Below are 15,146 nucleotides of genomic sequence, written 5' to 3' on the forward strand. Positions count from 1 at the left end.
TTTAATTCCAAAAATTATTTGTAATTTAAAAATAAATCTGAATTATTTAATTAATTAATTTTAGTCTGTAATTAAATATTTACTTGATAAATTAATTTAAATTTTAGTTTATTAATTGATTTAATTAGTTATTAATTAATTTTAATTATTTATTTAATTAGATTTAATAATTTCTTTTGATTTAAAAATTCCGAAATATAGTTTCAAACTTTAAATTATTTTTCTAAATTATGTTCAAGGCTCGATAAGTATTATTAAATGATTTTAAAGTCAGATTCGGGTATTCGAACCTTTTTATTTATAAAATGATTCTGTTACTCTTTTTAATTCTTAAAAATGTTCAAAAATTCGTATTAAATACTAGAAAAATCATTTTAACCCCAAACTTTATTTGAAAAATTATTTTTATCGAATACCTTATGTGCTATGTGCTATGTGTGATCTGATTGATGAATAATATGCCTATGTGTTCATTAGTTGACATTTTTCGGCATAACTTTCAATCCGTATGTCGGATTTGGGTGAAACGAAGGGTAGATAGAAGCTTGTAACGTCTACGCGACGATTAAAATAAGATGAGAATGAGTATTGATAAATAGTTGTAATTTCTAGAAGAGGAAGCGAGGCGTAGAAAAGGGAAGCAAGTAATCGGTAAATAGAATCGATAGACGAGTGCAAGTGAAGTGGAAATCAATCGAGATAAGGCAAATATTCCTGAGCCTCCTTGTAATATATTGTTAAGTATTTCGAATAGTTCCTGTTTTATATTGCAAGTACTTTAAAGTACTTCAGGCTAAACCCTGATCACATCATTTGTTATTTGAACCGTAAGCCTTATTCACTATGAACCATTGATTGTTGGATTCCCAAATACCGAACCACATACATACGAGACTACTCCTCAAATACATATACACCATATACCAGTTCCTGAAATGGATTTTCTTAATGTACAAATGTTTATATTTTCTACAATATATTGTAATATCAGAGAACCAAATATTGTACAACCATTAAACCATTGTTCTTTTATTACCTGATTCTTGTGCAGGCTTGAATCTATTCTTCCTACACACATTGTTATACCTCCATGGTACTCATGAATCACCCCATGCTTTGAGACGAATGTCTTATCAATGTTGTTTATGATTCTGTTTATTAAATTACATTATTTATTATATTTTTATTATAGAATTGGATGGTTTTCTAAAATGTGGACCAGATTCATGGTTAGACTGGATTGGTAGTCATATTAGGCCAATATGTGCCTTGGATCCAGTTGATAGAGCAGAGTTGTGTGCCTTGATTGGGGTTAGTGCGTGACTAATGAGCAGCCTAACCTTGGTTTTTAAAATAAAAGTGAATACCCAATTCTAATCATTGCTTAACAAGAACTTGATCCTTTTAAATCATTTCATTTGATCATTGTTTAATCTCAGTATTGTCACTGTGACTTGCTAAGCTAGTCAGCTCACTCTTGAGAATCTGTTTATATTTTTTTCCAGTTAAGAAGGAAGTTGCTGGTAGCGAGGATCCCCAGACCAGTTGCGAGCTAGGATTCCAGATTGAGATGGAATAAGCTAGCATGAGCTTTTTGCTTTAGTTTTGAGTTTCTGAAAGTTTATAAGAATGTTTATTATCCAGATGTAAGTTAAACTAGTTGGAATTTGGAATGGTGTAATGTAATTAAGGTTGTGGCTTGTGTTCATACTTTAACCTATTGTGATCCGTAATTGTGTAAGTTAGGGTCATTGCATATATTATTTCATAAATATGTTTATATATATTATGTATGTGTGTGTTGTAAACCCCAAACTTCTGACCCGGGTTTGGAGGGTATCACACAAACTCTGATCATAGCCCTATCTTTCTCGTGCCAAAAAAGGTGAACGTAATGGAGTAACAGGAAAATTTAGGTTCGAGAAAGCATGGTTGTTGGAGCCAATATGTGAACAGCTAGTCAATGACAATTAGTTTGAGTCATAGGGGAGTGACATTCAAGAGAAAATCAAGGCATGCAATGTTAAGTTAGGATCTTGGGGAAATGAGATCATAGGAAATTTTCGGGGCACCATTAAAGAGTGTAAACAAAAGTTAAAAGTTCTACGTAATAAATCTGATTATCAGTCTTTAAGGGAATATGAGGCAACCAAGAAACAACTACATTTAACACTAGATCAAAGAGAAATCTTCTGGAGGCAGAGGTCGAAACAACTATGGCTCAAAGCAGGTGACAAAAATACAAGATAATTTCATGCTTCAGCAAGCACTCGTAGAAGGAAAAATCAAATTCAAAAGCTAAAAAATTCAGAAAAAATTTGGCAGGAATGGAGTAATGGGTAAGAGGATTTGATAACGGGTTATTACACTGATTTGTTTACAGGGTCGTAGTCTAAATAGGAGGATATAATTCAGTATGTGGACACGTCCATTTCAAATAAACAAAATGAGAATTTGTTGAAACCAATAATCGAGATGGAAGTAAAACTTGCCTTGTTTCAAATGCACCCAGATACGGCTCTAGGACCGGATGCCATGACTCCCGCTTTCTTTAAAAAACATTGGCCGATTGTGGGGAGGGATGTAGTGTTGAGTGGTATTTTTGACACTTTATTACACTCCGTAAAGCTTTGAATTGGTGTATTTGTACTCGAGTTGTTGGTGTTTAATGTGTTTTCTAGTGTTTTTGCATTTTCAGGCATTATCAAGGTAATCAGGTGAATTAGCATTGTTTTGGTGCTAATTGGGTGTTAGGAATGTGTTGGAATAAAAGCTCTTGGAAAACCGGCTCAAATCAGCAGGGAAATAGAAGAAGTCATAATCTTATTCAGGAGGTCTGCGCGGCCGCGCGCTATCAAATCTTATTTAGGAGGTCCGCGCGACTGCGCTGTAATAGCGCGCGACTGCGCTGTAATAGCGCGCGACTGCGCTGTAATAGCGCGCGGCCGCGCCCGAAGTCCAGAAACTCAGCGCGCCTGCGCTGGTCAAGAGCGCGGCCGCGCCAGGTCGAGAACAAAAATCCTGATTCTATTGGAATTTTGATCCAGAAGACTTCTACTCTGCATGGGGCTGCTATATATACATAAATAAGTTCATTTTTTATAATAGATGTACGAGAGCACAAGGAGAAGGCGTAAGAAGACCGTTTTAGCACAATTCAACTAAGGCGAAGAAGATTTAGTTTTAACTTATGATTCTTTGTTTAAGTTGTAATGTTGGATGCTAGTTTTCTTATTCTTGAACCTATACTCTTGTTTTGTTTGTTTATTATTTGTTATAAAGACTACATTTATTATACCATGCTTTTATCGGAATCCATGTTGATGATGAGTCCAATTATGGGCTAATCGTTATCGTGGGGTTCTAGTGGATTTATTTATGGATTTCTTTAGTTGATTTATTTCGATGCCTTAGTGTGTGATGATTGTATGATATCCTAGTATTGGTTGTGCGTATTCGTCTTATGAGCATCGTAAACTTATAAGATAGTGTGTTAATTCTCAATGAAGCAAAAATGAATTTAAGGAATTAGAAATTGCCATGTTAGCATAGGTCATGTGTTATTGATATGCATGATTCTTGGGTAATTTTAACCATCTTACTTGCCCGATGTAATCACGATAGATAACTTGTGCATTAAACCGTTATGTTGTCAAATTCTATAGACATACGGGGTCTCAATATAATTAGTGTCTATTTAGCTTCTATCTCTTTTGTGGATGTCTGGTAGTATGGTATTCATGCAACGAAAGTTGGCGTTTATCAGTTTCGTGTTATCTGATTAGTGTCATCACCATTACATGCCAAGGTTAAGAACAAAAAGGCTATTGAATGAAGTATTTAATAAAGTTAGAATCCCATGTTTGTCATATATATTAATTCAACCATACTTATTCTTTTTAGTTATAATTGTTAGCTTAAGTTTAGTTAAAAACAATCTCAATCTATTAATCGTTTTAGCATTGAATAATAGCCATATCATTGTTGCATAAGTGCATAAATTACAAGTTAACCTAAACCAGTCTCTGTGGGAACGAATCTAATTTATATCTTATACTACTTGTGAACGCGTATACTTGCGTGAATTTTAGCGCGTGTTTAGCGACTAACAAGTTTTTGGTGCCGCTGCCGGGGACTCGGTGTTAATTTTTAGTTTATGTGTTTATCATCAATGGTTGTTAAAGTTCATTGACTCAGACATTGTTACTTATCTATTTCCTTGTCCTATTTTAGGTACTCTAGCGAGCGTGTATGCATATTCGCGTTCTCGTAAGAGAACTCTGGATAAAGCCGAGGAAGGAGCTGTTGTGGTTTGAAATTAAGTTTTTGAGGATGAAGAGAAGGTAGAAGAAGAAGAGAAAGTCGAGGAACCAGTTTTAGTAGTGATGGGAGATCAAGCAGAAATTCCTAAGGCTTTGATGGACTATTCTCAGCCTAAGATCAATGATATTCAGTCGAGCATCATCAGACTAGCCATCTCAGCTAACGCTTTTGAGATCAAGTCAAGCACGATTCAGATGATACATAATTCAGTTCAGTTTGGGGGTTCTCCTACAGAAGACCCCAACATGCACATCAGGGATTTTATCAAGATCTGTGACACTTTTAAGTTCAATGGTGTGACAGAAGATGCCATTAAGCTGCGATTCTTCCCATTCTCTTTGAGGGATAAAGCAAAGTGCAGGTTACATTCTCTACTACCAGGGTCTATCACCACATGGGAGGATCTTGCTCAAAAATTTCTCACTAAATTCTTCCCTATGGCGAAGACTGCTACAATTAGGAATGCTCTTACTCAGTTTGCTCAGCAAACTGGAGAATCTCTGTGTGAGGCTTGGGATCGATATAAGGAGATGCTAAGAAAGTGCCAACACCATGGCATGCCTGATTGGATGATTATAAACTATTTTTATAATGGATTGGGTGCTACTTATAGACCCATGCTCGATGCAACATCAGGAGGAGCCTTGTGGGCTAAGAGCTACAATGAAGCTTATGAATTGATTGAACTTATGGCTGCTAATGAATACCAGAATCCTTCTCAAAGGCTAACTCAGGTTAAAGTAGCAGAAATTCTGGAGTTGGATGCAGCAACTGCTATAACTGCCCAACTTAAGGCCGTGACGATGGAGGTGGACACTTTGACTAATTTTGGAGTTAATCAAATTACTAGTGTTTGTGAGCTTTGTGCTGGTACCCGTGAGACTGATCAGTGTGCTATTTCTAGTGAATCAGCTCAGTTCGTAAGCAACTTTCAGCGATCGTAACAACCTGTGTCAGCCACCTATCATCCTAACAACCATAATCATCCTAATTTCAGCTAGAGCAACGCTCAGAATGTGGTTCAACAACCTTATCAGCAGTACCCAACTAAGCAGTACAACCCTAAGACAACAACTTCAGCTGTAACAAGCTAATGAAAAATCTGAATTAGAGGAGTTGAACCTCATGTGCAAAAGCCAAGCTGTTTCTATCAAGACCTTGGAAAATCAAATTGGGCAAATTTCCAATGCCTTGCTAAATCGTCAACCGGGTACACTACCAAGTGACACTGAAGTACCAGGAAAGAGGGAAGCTAAGGAGCAGGTTAAGGCAATCACTTGAGGCCAGGGAAGGTTGCGAATCCCGAACAAACTCAGGTTTTGAATGAAGAAGATGGGGCTGAAGAAGAAGTAGAGCAACAGGAAGCAAAAGTGGAACCAAGGAAGACTACTGTTGAGCAAACTCCTCCTGAGGGTAATACAGGAGAGAAACGGATCTATCCTCCACCTCTTTTTCCTAAGCGGCTGCAGAAGAAAAAGCTGGATAAGCAATTTGAGAAGTTTCTGGAGGTGTTCAAGAAACTTCATATCAACATATCTTTCATGGAGGCTCTTGAGCAGATGCCTAGTTATGCAAAGTTTATGAAAGGTATTCTCTCTCGAAAAGTGAAGCTAGATGATTTAGAGACTGTCGCTCTCATAGAGGAATGCAGTGCTGTGCTGCAATAGAAGTTGCCTCCGAAGCTTAAAGATCCGGGAAGCTTCACTATTCCGTGTACTATTGGAAAGTGTCTTTTGACAGATGCTTATGTGACTTGGGAGCTAGCATTAATCTGATGCCTTTGTCAATCTTCAATAAGTTAAACTTGCCTGATCCAAAACCTACTTATATGACTTTGCAGTTGGCCGATCGCTCTATTACATATCCTCGAGGTATTGTGGAAGATATTTTGGTCAAGGTTGATAAACTCATCTTCCCTGCTGATTTCGTAATTCTTTATTTCGAGGAGGATGAGAAGATTCCCATAATCTTGGGAAGACCTTTCCTGGCAACTGGTCGTACCTTGATAGATGTGTAGAAGGGTGAGCTTACAATACGAGTGCTGGATCAGGATGTAACTTTTAATATGTTCAATGATATGAAATTTCCTACGGAAAATGAAGAGTGCTTAAAAGTGGAGTTGGTCGATTCTATGGTTACTTCAGAACTTGATCAATTCCTAAGGTCTGATGCCCTAGAGAAGGCCTTGTTGGGGAACTCAGACAGTGAAGATGACGAAGGTAAAAAACAATTGCAATATCTGAATGCTTCACCCTTGAAGAGGAAGATTGATATGGCTTTTGAATCTCTTGGAATAGAGGAGTTGAACAAAGTTCCTAAACACCTCAAGCCATCTATTGAGGAAGCTCCCACTCTTGAGCTTATGCCTTTACCTGAACATTTGAGGTATGCGTTTTTAGGTGATGCATCTACTTTGCTTGTTATTATTGCATCTGACCTTTCAGGTAGTGACGAGGAGAAGATTTTGAGAATTCTTAGGAAGTTCAAATCGGCAATTGGATGGACTATAGCAGATATTAAGGGAATCATCCCTTCTTATTGCATGCATAAAATTCTGTTAGAAGAAGGTAGCAAGCCTATGGTTGAGCAGAAAAGAAGACTTAATCCGATCATGAAGGAAATAGTGAAGAAGGAAATTCTTAAGTGGCTGGATGCATGGATTATTTATCCCATTTCTGATAGTTCTTGGGTGAGTCCAGTTCAGTGTGTACCAAAGAAAGGAGGTATTACAGTTGTTGCTGAGAAGAATGAGCTCATTCCTACTCAAACGGTCACCGGATGGAGAGTTTGTATGGTGTTAGGAATATGTTGTGAATTTGATGATAAGTTAAACATAACACCTTAGTAGATTTAACTTAGTGAATAATGTAGCACTCGACGGATGATCAAATATAGACCTGACGGATGATTTAATATAGTCTCGACGGATGATAACTTGACATCCACCGGGTGAGTAGCTTATGTAACAAATAAGTATTGTAGCACATTTCTGCAAACAACTTTGTGTAGCAATCTGTAGGACTATATGAGTCATGTTGACTACTAGTGGATATGCCGAATAGGTTGATTAATTGTAAATATGAGATGTCTTGTAATTCTGTATAAGTGAAATGGAGTCAAGTGACAAATAGCTACTCGACAGATGATTAACAAAGCTACCCGACGGATGATCAACAAAGCTACCTGACAGATGATCAAATTCAAATATCTGTTGACAGTGAAGACACAGTCACATGTGTTGGGTGTTTGCAAAAGGAATGTGGCAGCCTGTTAAGCAGGAATTTGTGAACAAAGAAGCATTACCATTTCCATGCAATTTTGAAGATATTTAAAGATGCTGGAATAGAGTAGTGAAGCAGCATGGAGTTAGACTAGATATGTTTTATTTTATTATCTTGTCTTATTGTCATGTAAACTTGGTGATATATAAACCAAGTGTAGCTAGTAGAACATTCAACTAAGTAAACACATTTAAAGAGAGATAGAAACAGCTGTACTTGTTAAGAATTTCTCTGTAGTTTGTTTATTTTACTTGTAAGCAGCTGTGAGCTATTTAAGCTTCACAGGGTTCTCATTTGATATATATATATATATATTTGGTGGATACTTTCAAATCCACATGAAAGTTTTAAAAGCTTATGTTTTTATTACTTTGTGTTTTGATTTATATATCTATTCATTCCGCACTCTGCAAATCAAACAGTTATATACTTATCGAGTTAGAACTGTTTTAAAATCTTGAAAAAGTAACCAGAATTACATTCAACCCCCCTTCTGTAATTCTTGTTGTATTGTTAGGGAATAACAATTAGTATCATATCAAGCTCTTGAAGTACAAAGAGTGTAAAAATTACAACAAACAACAAGATGAACAAGATGGATGTTGGAGTCAAAATTCCATTTCTGGAAAAAGATAATTATCACGACTGGAAGGTGAAAATGCACCTACATCTTCTTTCCTAAGATGAGGCCTATGTGGATTTCATAGAGAGAGGTCCTCATGTACCAATAAGAGCTGCAACTGGAAATGAACCATCTGTTCCCAAACCTACGCAAGAATGGTCAGATCCTGATATTGAACAAGTCGGGATGGATAAGAAGGCCATGAACATTTTGTTCAATGGAGTTGATGGTGATATGTTTGACAACATCATTAACTGTAAAATAGCTAAAGAGGTTTGGGACACAATCCATATTATCTGTGATGGTACTGAGCAAGTAAGGGAGAACAAAATACAGCTACTGATTCAACAATATGAGCATTTCCACTGTGAAGAAAGTGAATCTCTCACTGATATTTTTTAGTAGATTTCAAAAGCTACTAAATGCTCTGAAGTTGCATGGAAGAGTATATCAAACAAAAGACTCTAACGTCAAGTTCCTTAGATCTCTTCCAAAAGAATGGAAGCCAATGACAGTCTCATTGAGAAATTCTCAGGATTACAAGGAGTTCACCTTGGAGAGACTGTATGGCATCTTAAAAACTTATGAGCTTGAAATTGAGCAATATGAGAGGATGGAGAAAGGAAGGAAGAAAGGAGGGTCCATAGCACTGGTTTCTAATTTAGAGAAAGAGAAAGAGATGAAGGTAGAAGCTGTTGAGTCTACATCAAAGGTCTGTAAAAGCAAGGGTAAAGGGTTGGTAGCTGGAAATGAAGATCACTTGAGCCAAGATGACATGGATGATATTGATAAACATCTAGCATTCCTATCCAGAAGATTTGTCAAGCTTAAATTCAAAAAGAATTTTGGAGCAGCCAAGCCAAGTAGAAACATGGTGGATAAATCCAAATTCAAATGTTTGAAATGTGGCTTGGCAGGGCATTTTGCAAGTGAATGTAGAAAGTCCGATTCTAGTAAGAAGAAGTTTGAGCCTGTTGATTATAAATGGAAATACTTTGAGTTGCTCAAACAAAAGGAAATGGCTTTCATCACACAGGAAAATGACTGAGCTGCAGATGGTTTGGATGAAGATGAAGAAACAAGCTATGTCAATCTAGCCCTAATGGCCAAATTTGATGAAACTGAAACAAGTTCTTCAAGCAATCAGGTAATTACCACTAACCTAACACATTTATCTAAAGCTGAGTGTAATGATACAATCAATGACATGTCCATAGAATTATATCACTTGCCTGTTACACTTAAGTCCCTCACTAAGGAAAATGCTAATATAAAGAAAACAATTTATTTTTAAGTGAGAGGAATAATGTGCTAGAGTCTCAGTTTATTGAATTTGAAAAATTGAGAATTGAGTGTAAGATTGCTAAGGATGAATTAATTGAGTCCTTAAAAAAAGAAGAGATTCTAAAGAAGCAGCTTGAACGAGAATAAGAAGTAATTAAAGCATGGAAATCATCCAGAGATGTCCAGCTCAAATCACTAAAGTTCAAGGTATTGAGTCCTTTTGTGATGCAGCCTGGAAGAAGAGTAAAGAGAAGTTTGAGTCCAATTTCGTTGAAGGATTGCTTATTGATGTGGACTCGACGGATGATGAAAATCATCCGTCGGATAATCAAAAGGATTATCCGTCGAGTGATAAAGAGAGCCACATCCGTCGGCAATGAGTAAACCTGTGAGCAAAGCTAAGCTAGCCAAGTTAAATAAAAAATATGGCTCAGTATCTAAGAACTTTATTCCAAGAGAATCAAGAAAAGTCAGGAAGGAAAAGAAAGTTAATGTTGGTCATCTGTCCATCAAGCATTTGAATGATAAATTAGAAAATATTGAGGTTAAAAAAGAAGCTAAAAGGAAAAACAATAGAAATGGGAAAGTAGAAATTAACAAACATAACAACTACACACCTGACAAATATGCTCCAAGAAAAATCTGTGTTAAGTGTGGTAGTGTTAATCATCTGTCTATTAATTGCAAACTTGCCATGCCTTCTCCTATATCTGCACCCTCCTATTTTCCCAACATGAGTGCTATGCCTACCATGCCTACGAATGCTATGTCTACTCAGAATATGAATGCACAATTTGCTAATATGCCATTTGCACCTAATCCTTATTATGCTGCATTTAGTATGCCTCAAATGCCATTTAACATGCCCTACCGGAATAACATGTTTGAAAACATCATGCCTTATCCTGTTAATTAAAATGTGCATGATAATTATGTTCTAATGACCGGTTTCAAAGGTCCAACTCAAATGACTAAGGATGAATCAAAAATCCCCAAGTCAAATGAGATCAAACCTAAGAAACCAAAAAAGAAAGCTAACAAGGCAGGACCCAAGGAAACTTGGGTACCAAAATCAACTTGATTTGATTTTGATGTGTGCAGGGAAACATAAAGAACTTTTGGTATCTGGATAGTGGCTGCTCAAGGCACATGACAGGAGATTCTACCCTGCTCACTGAGTTCAAGGAAAGAGCTGGCCCATGTATTACTTTTGGAGATGACATCAAGGGTTATTGTGGCGCCCTCCAAACCCGGGTCAAAAGTTTGGGGTCCACACACACACACACATCTTATTTATAACCTACTTATAACAATAATAAAGATAATAATAATATGCAGTGACCCTACTTACCAACTACCACGGACCGCAACAGGTTAAAGTATGCACACAAGCCACACACACACACTTTATATTATAACGTTCAAATCCCAACTATTCAAACTTAGACTGAACATTAAAAATTATTACAAACTTTTACAAACTTAAACTATCTCAAAAGCTGCCAGCTAGTTTAACTCGATCAACCTAGACCCCTAGCTCTCGTACTGGATTGGGGATCCTCGCTACCAACTGGTTCCTTCTTAACTAGAAAAGAACATAAACAACATCGCACAAATGAGCTAACTAGCTCAGCAAATCACAATGACAAGACTGAGAATAATGATCATCAAGTGAAAAGGGTTATGATATCAAGTGAACAATGAATAATAATTTATAATTGGATATTATATTTTTATTTTAAAACCAAGGTTAGGCTGCTGATCAGTCACGTACTAACCCCGAGCAAGGCACACAACTCTGCTCTAATTACTGGATCCAAGGCACACATTGGCCTAACTTGACCACCAATCTGGTCTGACCACAAATCTTGTCCACGATTTTATAAAACAATCCAATTCTAACAGAATAACAGAATAAACAATATAAAGAAATAAACAAAATCATAAGCAACATTGGATATTCAATAATGAAATGGCTGCAATCTTCATAAAGGTTCAATATGTCAATTTTAAGGAATGGTTGTTAGGTAATGAAAGAATTGGATAACAAATGAATCAACGTTTCAAGGTTACAAGGATTTGATCTTTCAAAGCATAAGGTACAATGGTTTGAATATGTAAGCAATTTGATTCAGTGTTTGACATTTAGTTTGTATGTATTTGTGGAGTAGTATCGTATATCTGTAGTTCGTATTCGGGTATACAACAATCAACGGTTCTGAAAGAATAAGGTTTACGGCTCAAAAATCAACAACTGAAATCAAGGTTTAGGGTTCAGTGCTTCAAAGCACTTACAATATGAAACAAGACTATTAATCAACTACGATATATCTCGAGAAAGTTCAGAACACTTGCCTGATATTAGCTTGCTATACTTCTCTAACTTCCAATCACAATCTCCTACTCCTCGACTATCTGTTTCCCTTTCCTACGCCTTGCCTCTTCTGCTCACATATCATAAACATCTACCAATACTCAACTCATACAATTCTATTCGGTATACACTTCTATCTATCCTTCGTTTTACCCAAATTCGATTAACGGGTTGAAAGTTACGCTATAAATAAGTAAACACCGAACATATAGACCGGTAGCTAAACAATAAGTCACATATAACACGTAACACGTTAAAAAATCAATGATATATCATTTATAAAGGAGTCTCGGGTCATAAACAGGCTTTCGGGTATTTAATATGATTTTTAAAACATTTTTCAGAATTAAAACGGGTCGTTGGATTAATTTCGAAACAATAAACAGGGTTCGGTCGGCCAAATCGGGTTTCAAAACAATTTTATAATAATTATCAAGCCTTGAAAACAATTTAAAATAATATTTTGAAGCTCGAAACTATATTTCAGAATTTTTAAATAATTAAATCTAATTAAATAATTAATTAAAATCAATTAATAATTAATTGAATCAATTAATCAATTAATTTTCGAATTAATTGACCAATTAATAAATTAATTATTAACTAAAATTAATTAACTAATTAATTCAGATTTATTTTTGAATTAAAAATAATTTTTAGAATTAAAATAATAATTTTTGTAATTTTCAGAAATTAAAAAAGAATTTTTATAATTAAAATAATTAGGAAATATAATTTTTAAATAATTTATAAACATGAATCCTATTTTTGCAAACTTTACAAACTACAGGGACTAAACTTCATCGTCCCCAAAAGTTCAGGGACTAAACTGCAATTTTTGCAGTTCAGTCGCCGGAAAATTACGGGGATGGTCGGAGAACACGTTCCCGGCATCCTCACACCACCATCTCCTCCAGATTACATCTTCTAAATACCAGGAATTTAACCATGCAATCAAAACACATCAATAACCCCTGGGTTGGCCGGAAATTGGCCGAGAAGTTTGCCGGTTTTCGGCGACCCGACGTAAACTTCAAAACACAACTCCCGACGAGTTATATACCAATCGATTGCAAATTTCATAAGGAACATAACCCAATATATTTCAACAGCTAATAACCCCTAGAACAAAAAGACCTAAATTTCAATTAAGAACATTCATACGGGTTATAAACCCTAATTTTAAAATTTGAAGATTAAGCTCAATTTTGAACATGTTATTGAACTCCAAATCAGCCATATGTCATATGAAAATCATCAGGAGAACAAGCTCTACAACATGCAAGCATCAAATCATTCGAACAATCATCCGTACAAAAAGCCATATTTTTAATCAAAATAATTCGAAAATAAATAAAAATATAGAAAATAAACCTTTGATTCTGCAGTTCTGGAACTTGGATAATATGATAGAACACTTCAAACCCTTCATTTTGGTTATTCAAGCTTTCCAAACGGATTTCAATAACACCTCCGAATTGCTGTTTGATTCTTGAAAGTTTATATGAATATATAGATTTTCTCTGTAAAGTTATATAATTACTGTTTGCAAATGATTTTTGGTACGAAATAAAATACGGTAAAGACTATTTATAATTACGAAAAATTAGTATCCCGTTGGATCATTCCGGATACAAAATGGTACGTTTATTTATAAAAACAGATCCAAACGGTACCGGTTTTCGGGATAATTATCCAAATCAGTACAATTTTACTGCGGTCTTGGTCTCAGCGCCTGGTTACACGTATTACGAGGTGATAATTGTAATAGTTTAATAAAAAGATCCCGTTTATCAAAAATACAAATTTTATTGATTTACCGAAACGAATAATGTATCGAAAATATTGCGCTGGGACCCACACAGGACAAACCGTACGCCGGATCGAAAAAGTCGAAACATGGAAAATGTTCGGAATATTGCAATTTGGTTAGAAAAAAGTTCTCGGAAGAGTTTCGGGTTATTAAAACGTAAAAACGGGTGACGTCGGTTGGTTCCCGATTATATAAAATAGTTTATAAATACTCGGAAAAAGATTTTATAAAATTCATAAATTTCCTATAAAATCATAAATCAACATAAAAATAAATAGGAAGATATGATAATTAATGCATAATATTTATTTATTAGTAAAAATAATTACACGATATATCCCAGATATTACATGCTTCCCCCCTTAAAAGGATATTGTCCTCAGAATCTCCTAAGAAAATAAATGAGGGTATTTTTTTCTCATATCACTTCAACCTTTGGGTTTCTCCACAGTACTCTTACTAACTTTACCACTTTATTTCTTAACACTTTCTCTCTTTCTTCTAGAATCTCTATCGGACTCTCTACATATGATAAATCTGCTTGAAGTTCTATTGGCTCATATTCGATTACATGCCTGGAGTCTGGATTATACTTCTTAAGCATTGATACGTGAAAAATATTGTGAATGTGCTCCATGTGCGGAGGTAACGCCAACTCGTAAGCTACTTTTCCAACGCGCTTTAAAATCTCAAAAGGTCCGATATATCTTGGGCTCAGTTTTCCTTTCTTTCCAAATCGCGTCAATCCTTTCCACGGCGATACTTTCAGTAATACCATATTTCCTTCTTCAAATTCCATATCTTTCCTTGATTGATCTGCATATTTCCTTTGACGGTTTTGTGCTGCTATCAATCTCTTCTGGATAACTTCAATAACTTCCTTCGTCTGTTGCACCAATTCAGGTCCAAGTATATTGTGTTCTCCTACTTCGTCCCAATACACGGGAGATCGACATTTGCGTCCATAAAGAGCTTCATAGGGTGGCATCCCATACTGGCATGATAACTGTTGTTGTAAGAAAATTCTACCAAGGGTAAATGCTCGTCCCAACTTCCTTTGAAATCAATGGCACAAATACGTAACATGTCTTCGATCGTCTGGATTGTCCTTTCGCTTTGGTCGTCCGTCTGTGGATGGTAAGTCGTACTCATATTCAATCTCATTCCCAAACATTCTTGAAAACTTTTCCAAAACCTCGAATTAAATCTCGGATCTCGATCGGATACGATAAACACAGGGACTCCGTGACGAACTACGATTTTTTTCAGGTACATATGGACTAACTTGTCTAGTGAAAATCTTTCATTTATAGACAGAAAATGAGCTGACTTGGTAAGTCTGGCCACTATAACCCAAATGGCATCATGATTAGCTTTCGTTCTTGGTAATCTGACTATGAAATCCATGACAATATGCTCCCATTTCCACTCTGGAATCTGTAATGGCTG

The 15,146-nt window shown here is 35.8% G+C and overlaps 1 non-coding gene across 1 annotated transcript; it reads right to left on the minus strand.

Moving 5' to 3' along the window:
• Nucleotides 1–4,775: 4,775 nt before the first annotated feature.
• LOC141663221 (small nucleolar RNA R71) lies at nucleotides 4,776–4,882 on the minus strand. The gene has a single exon (XR_012551300.1). It is a non-coding gene; the product is annotated as a small nucleolar RNA R71 (small nucleolar RNA).
• Between the last annotated feature and the right edge of the window lie 10,264 nt (nucleotides 4,883–15,146).

This window comes from Apium graveolens, chromosome 5 (genome assembly GCF_009905375.1).
Source record: "Apium graveolens cultivar Ventura chromosome 5, ASM990537v1, whole genome shotgun sequence".
In the NCBI taxonomy this organism is placed as follows: domain Eukaryota; kingdom Viridiplantae; phylum Streptophyta; class Magnoliopsida; order Apiales; family Apiaceae; genus Apium; species Apium graveolens.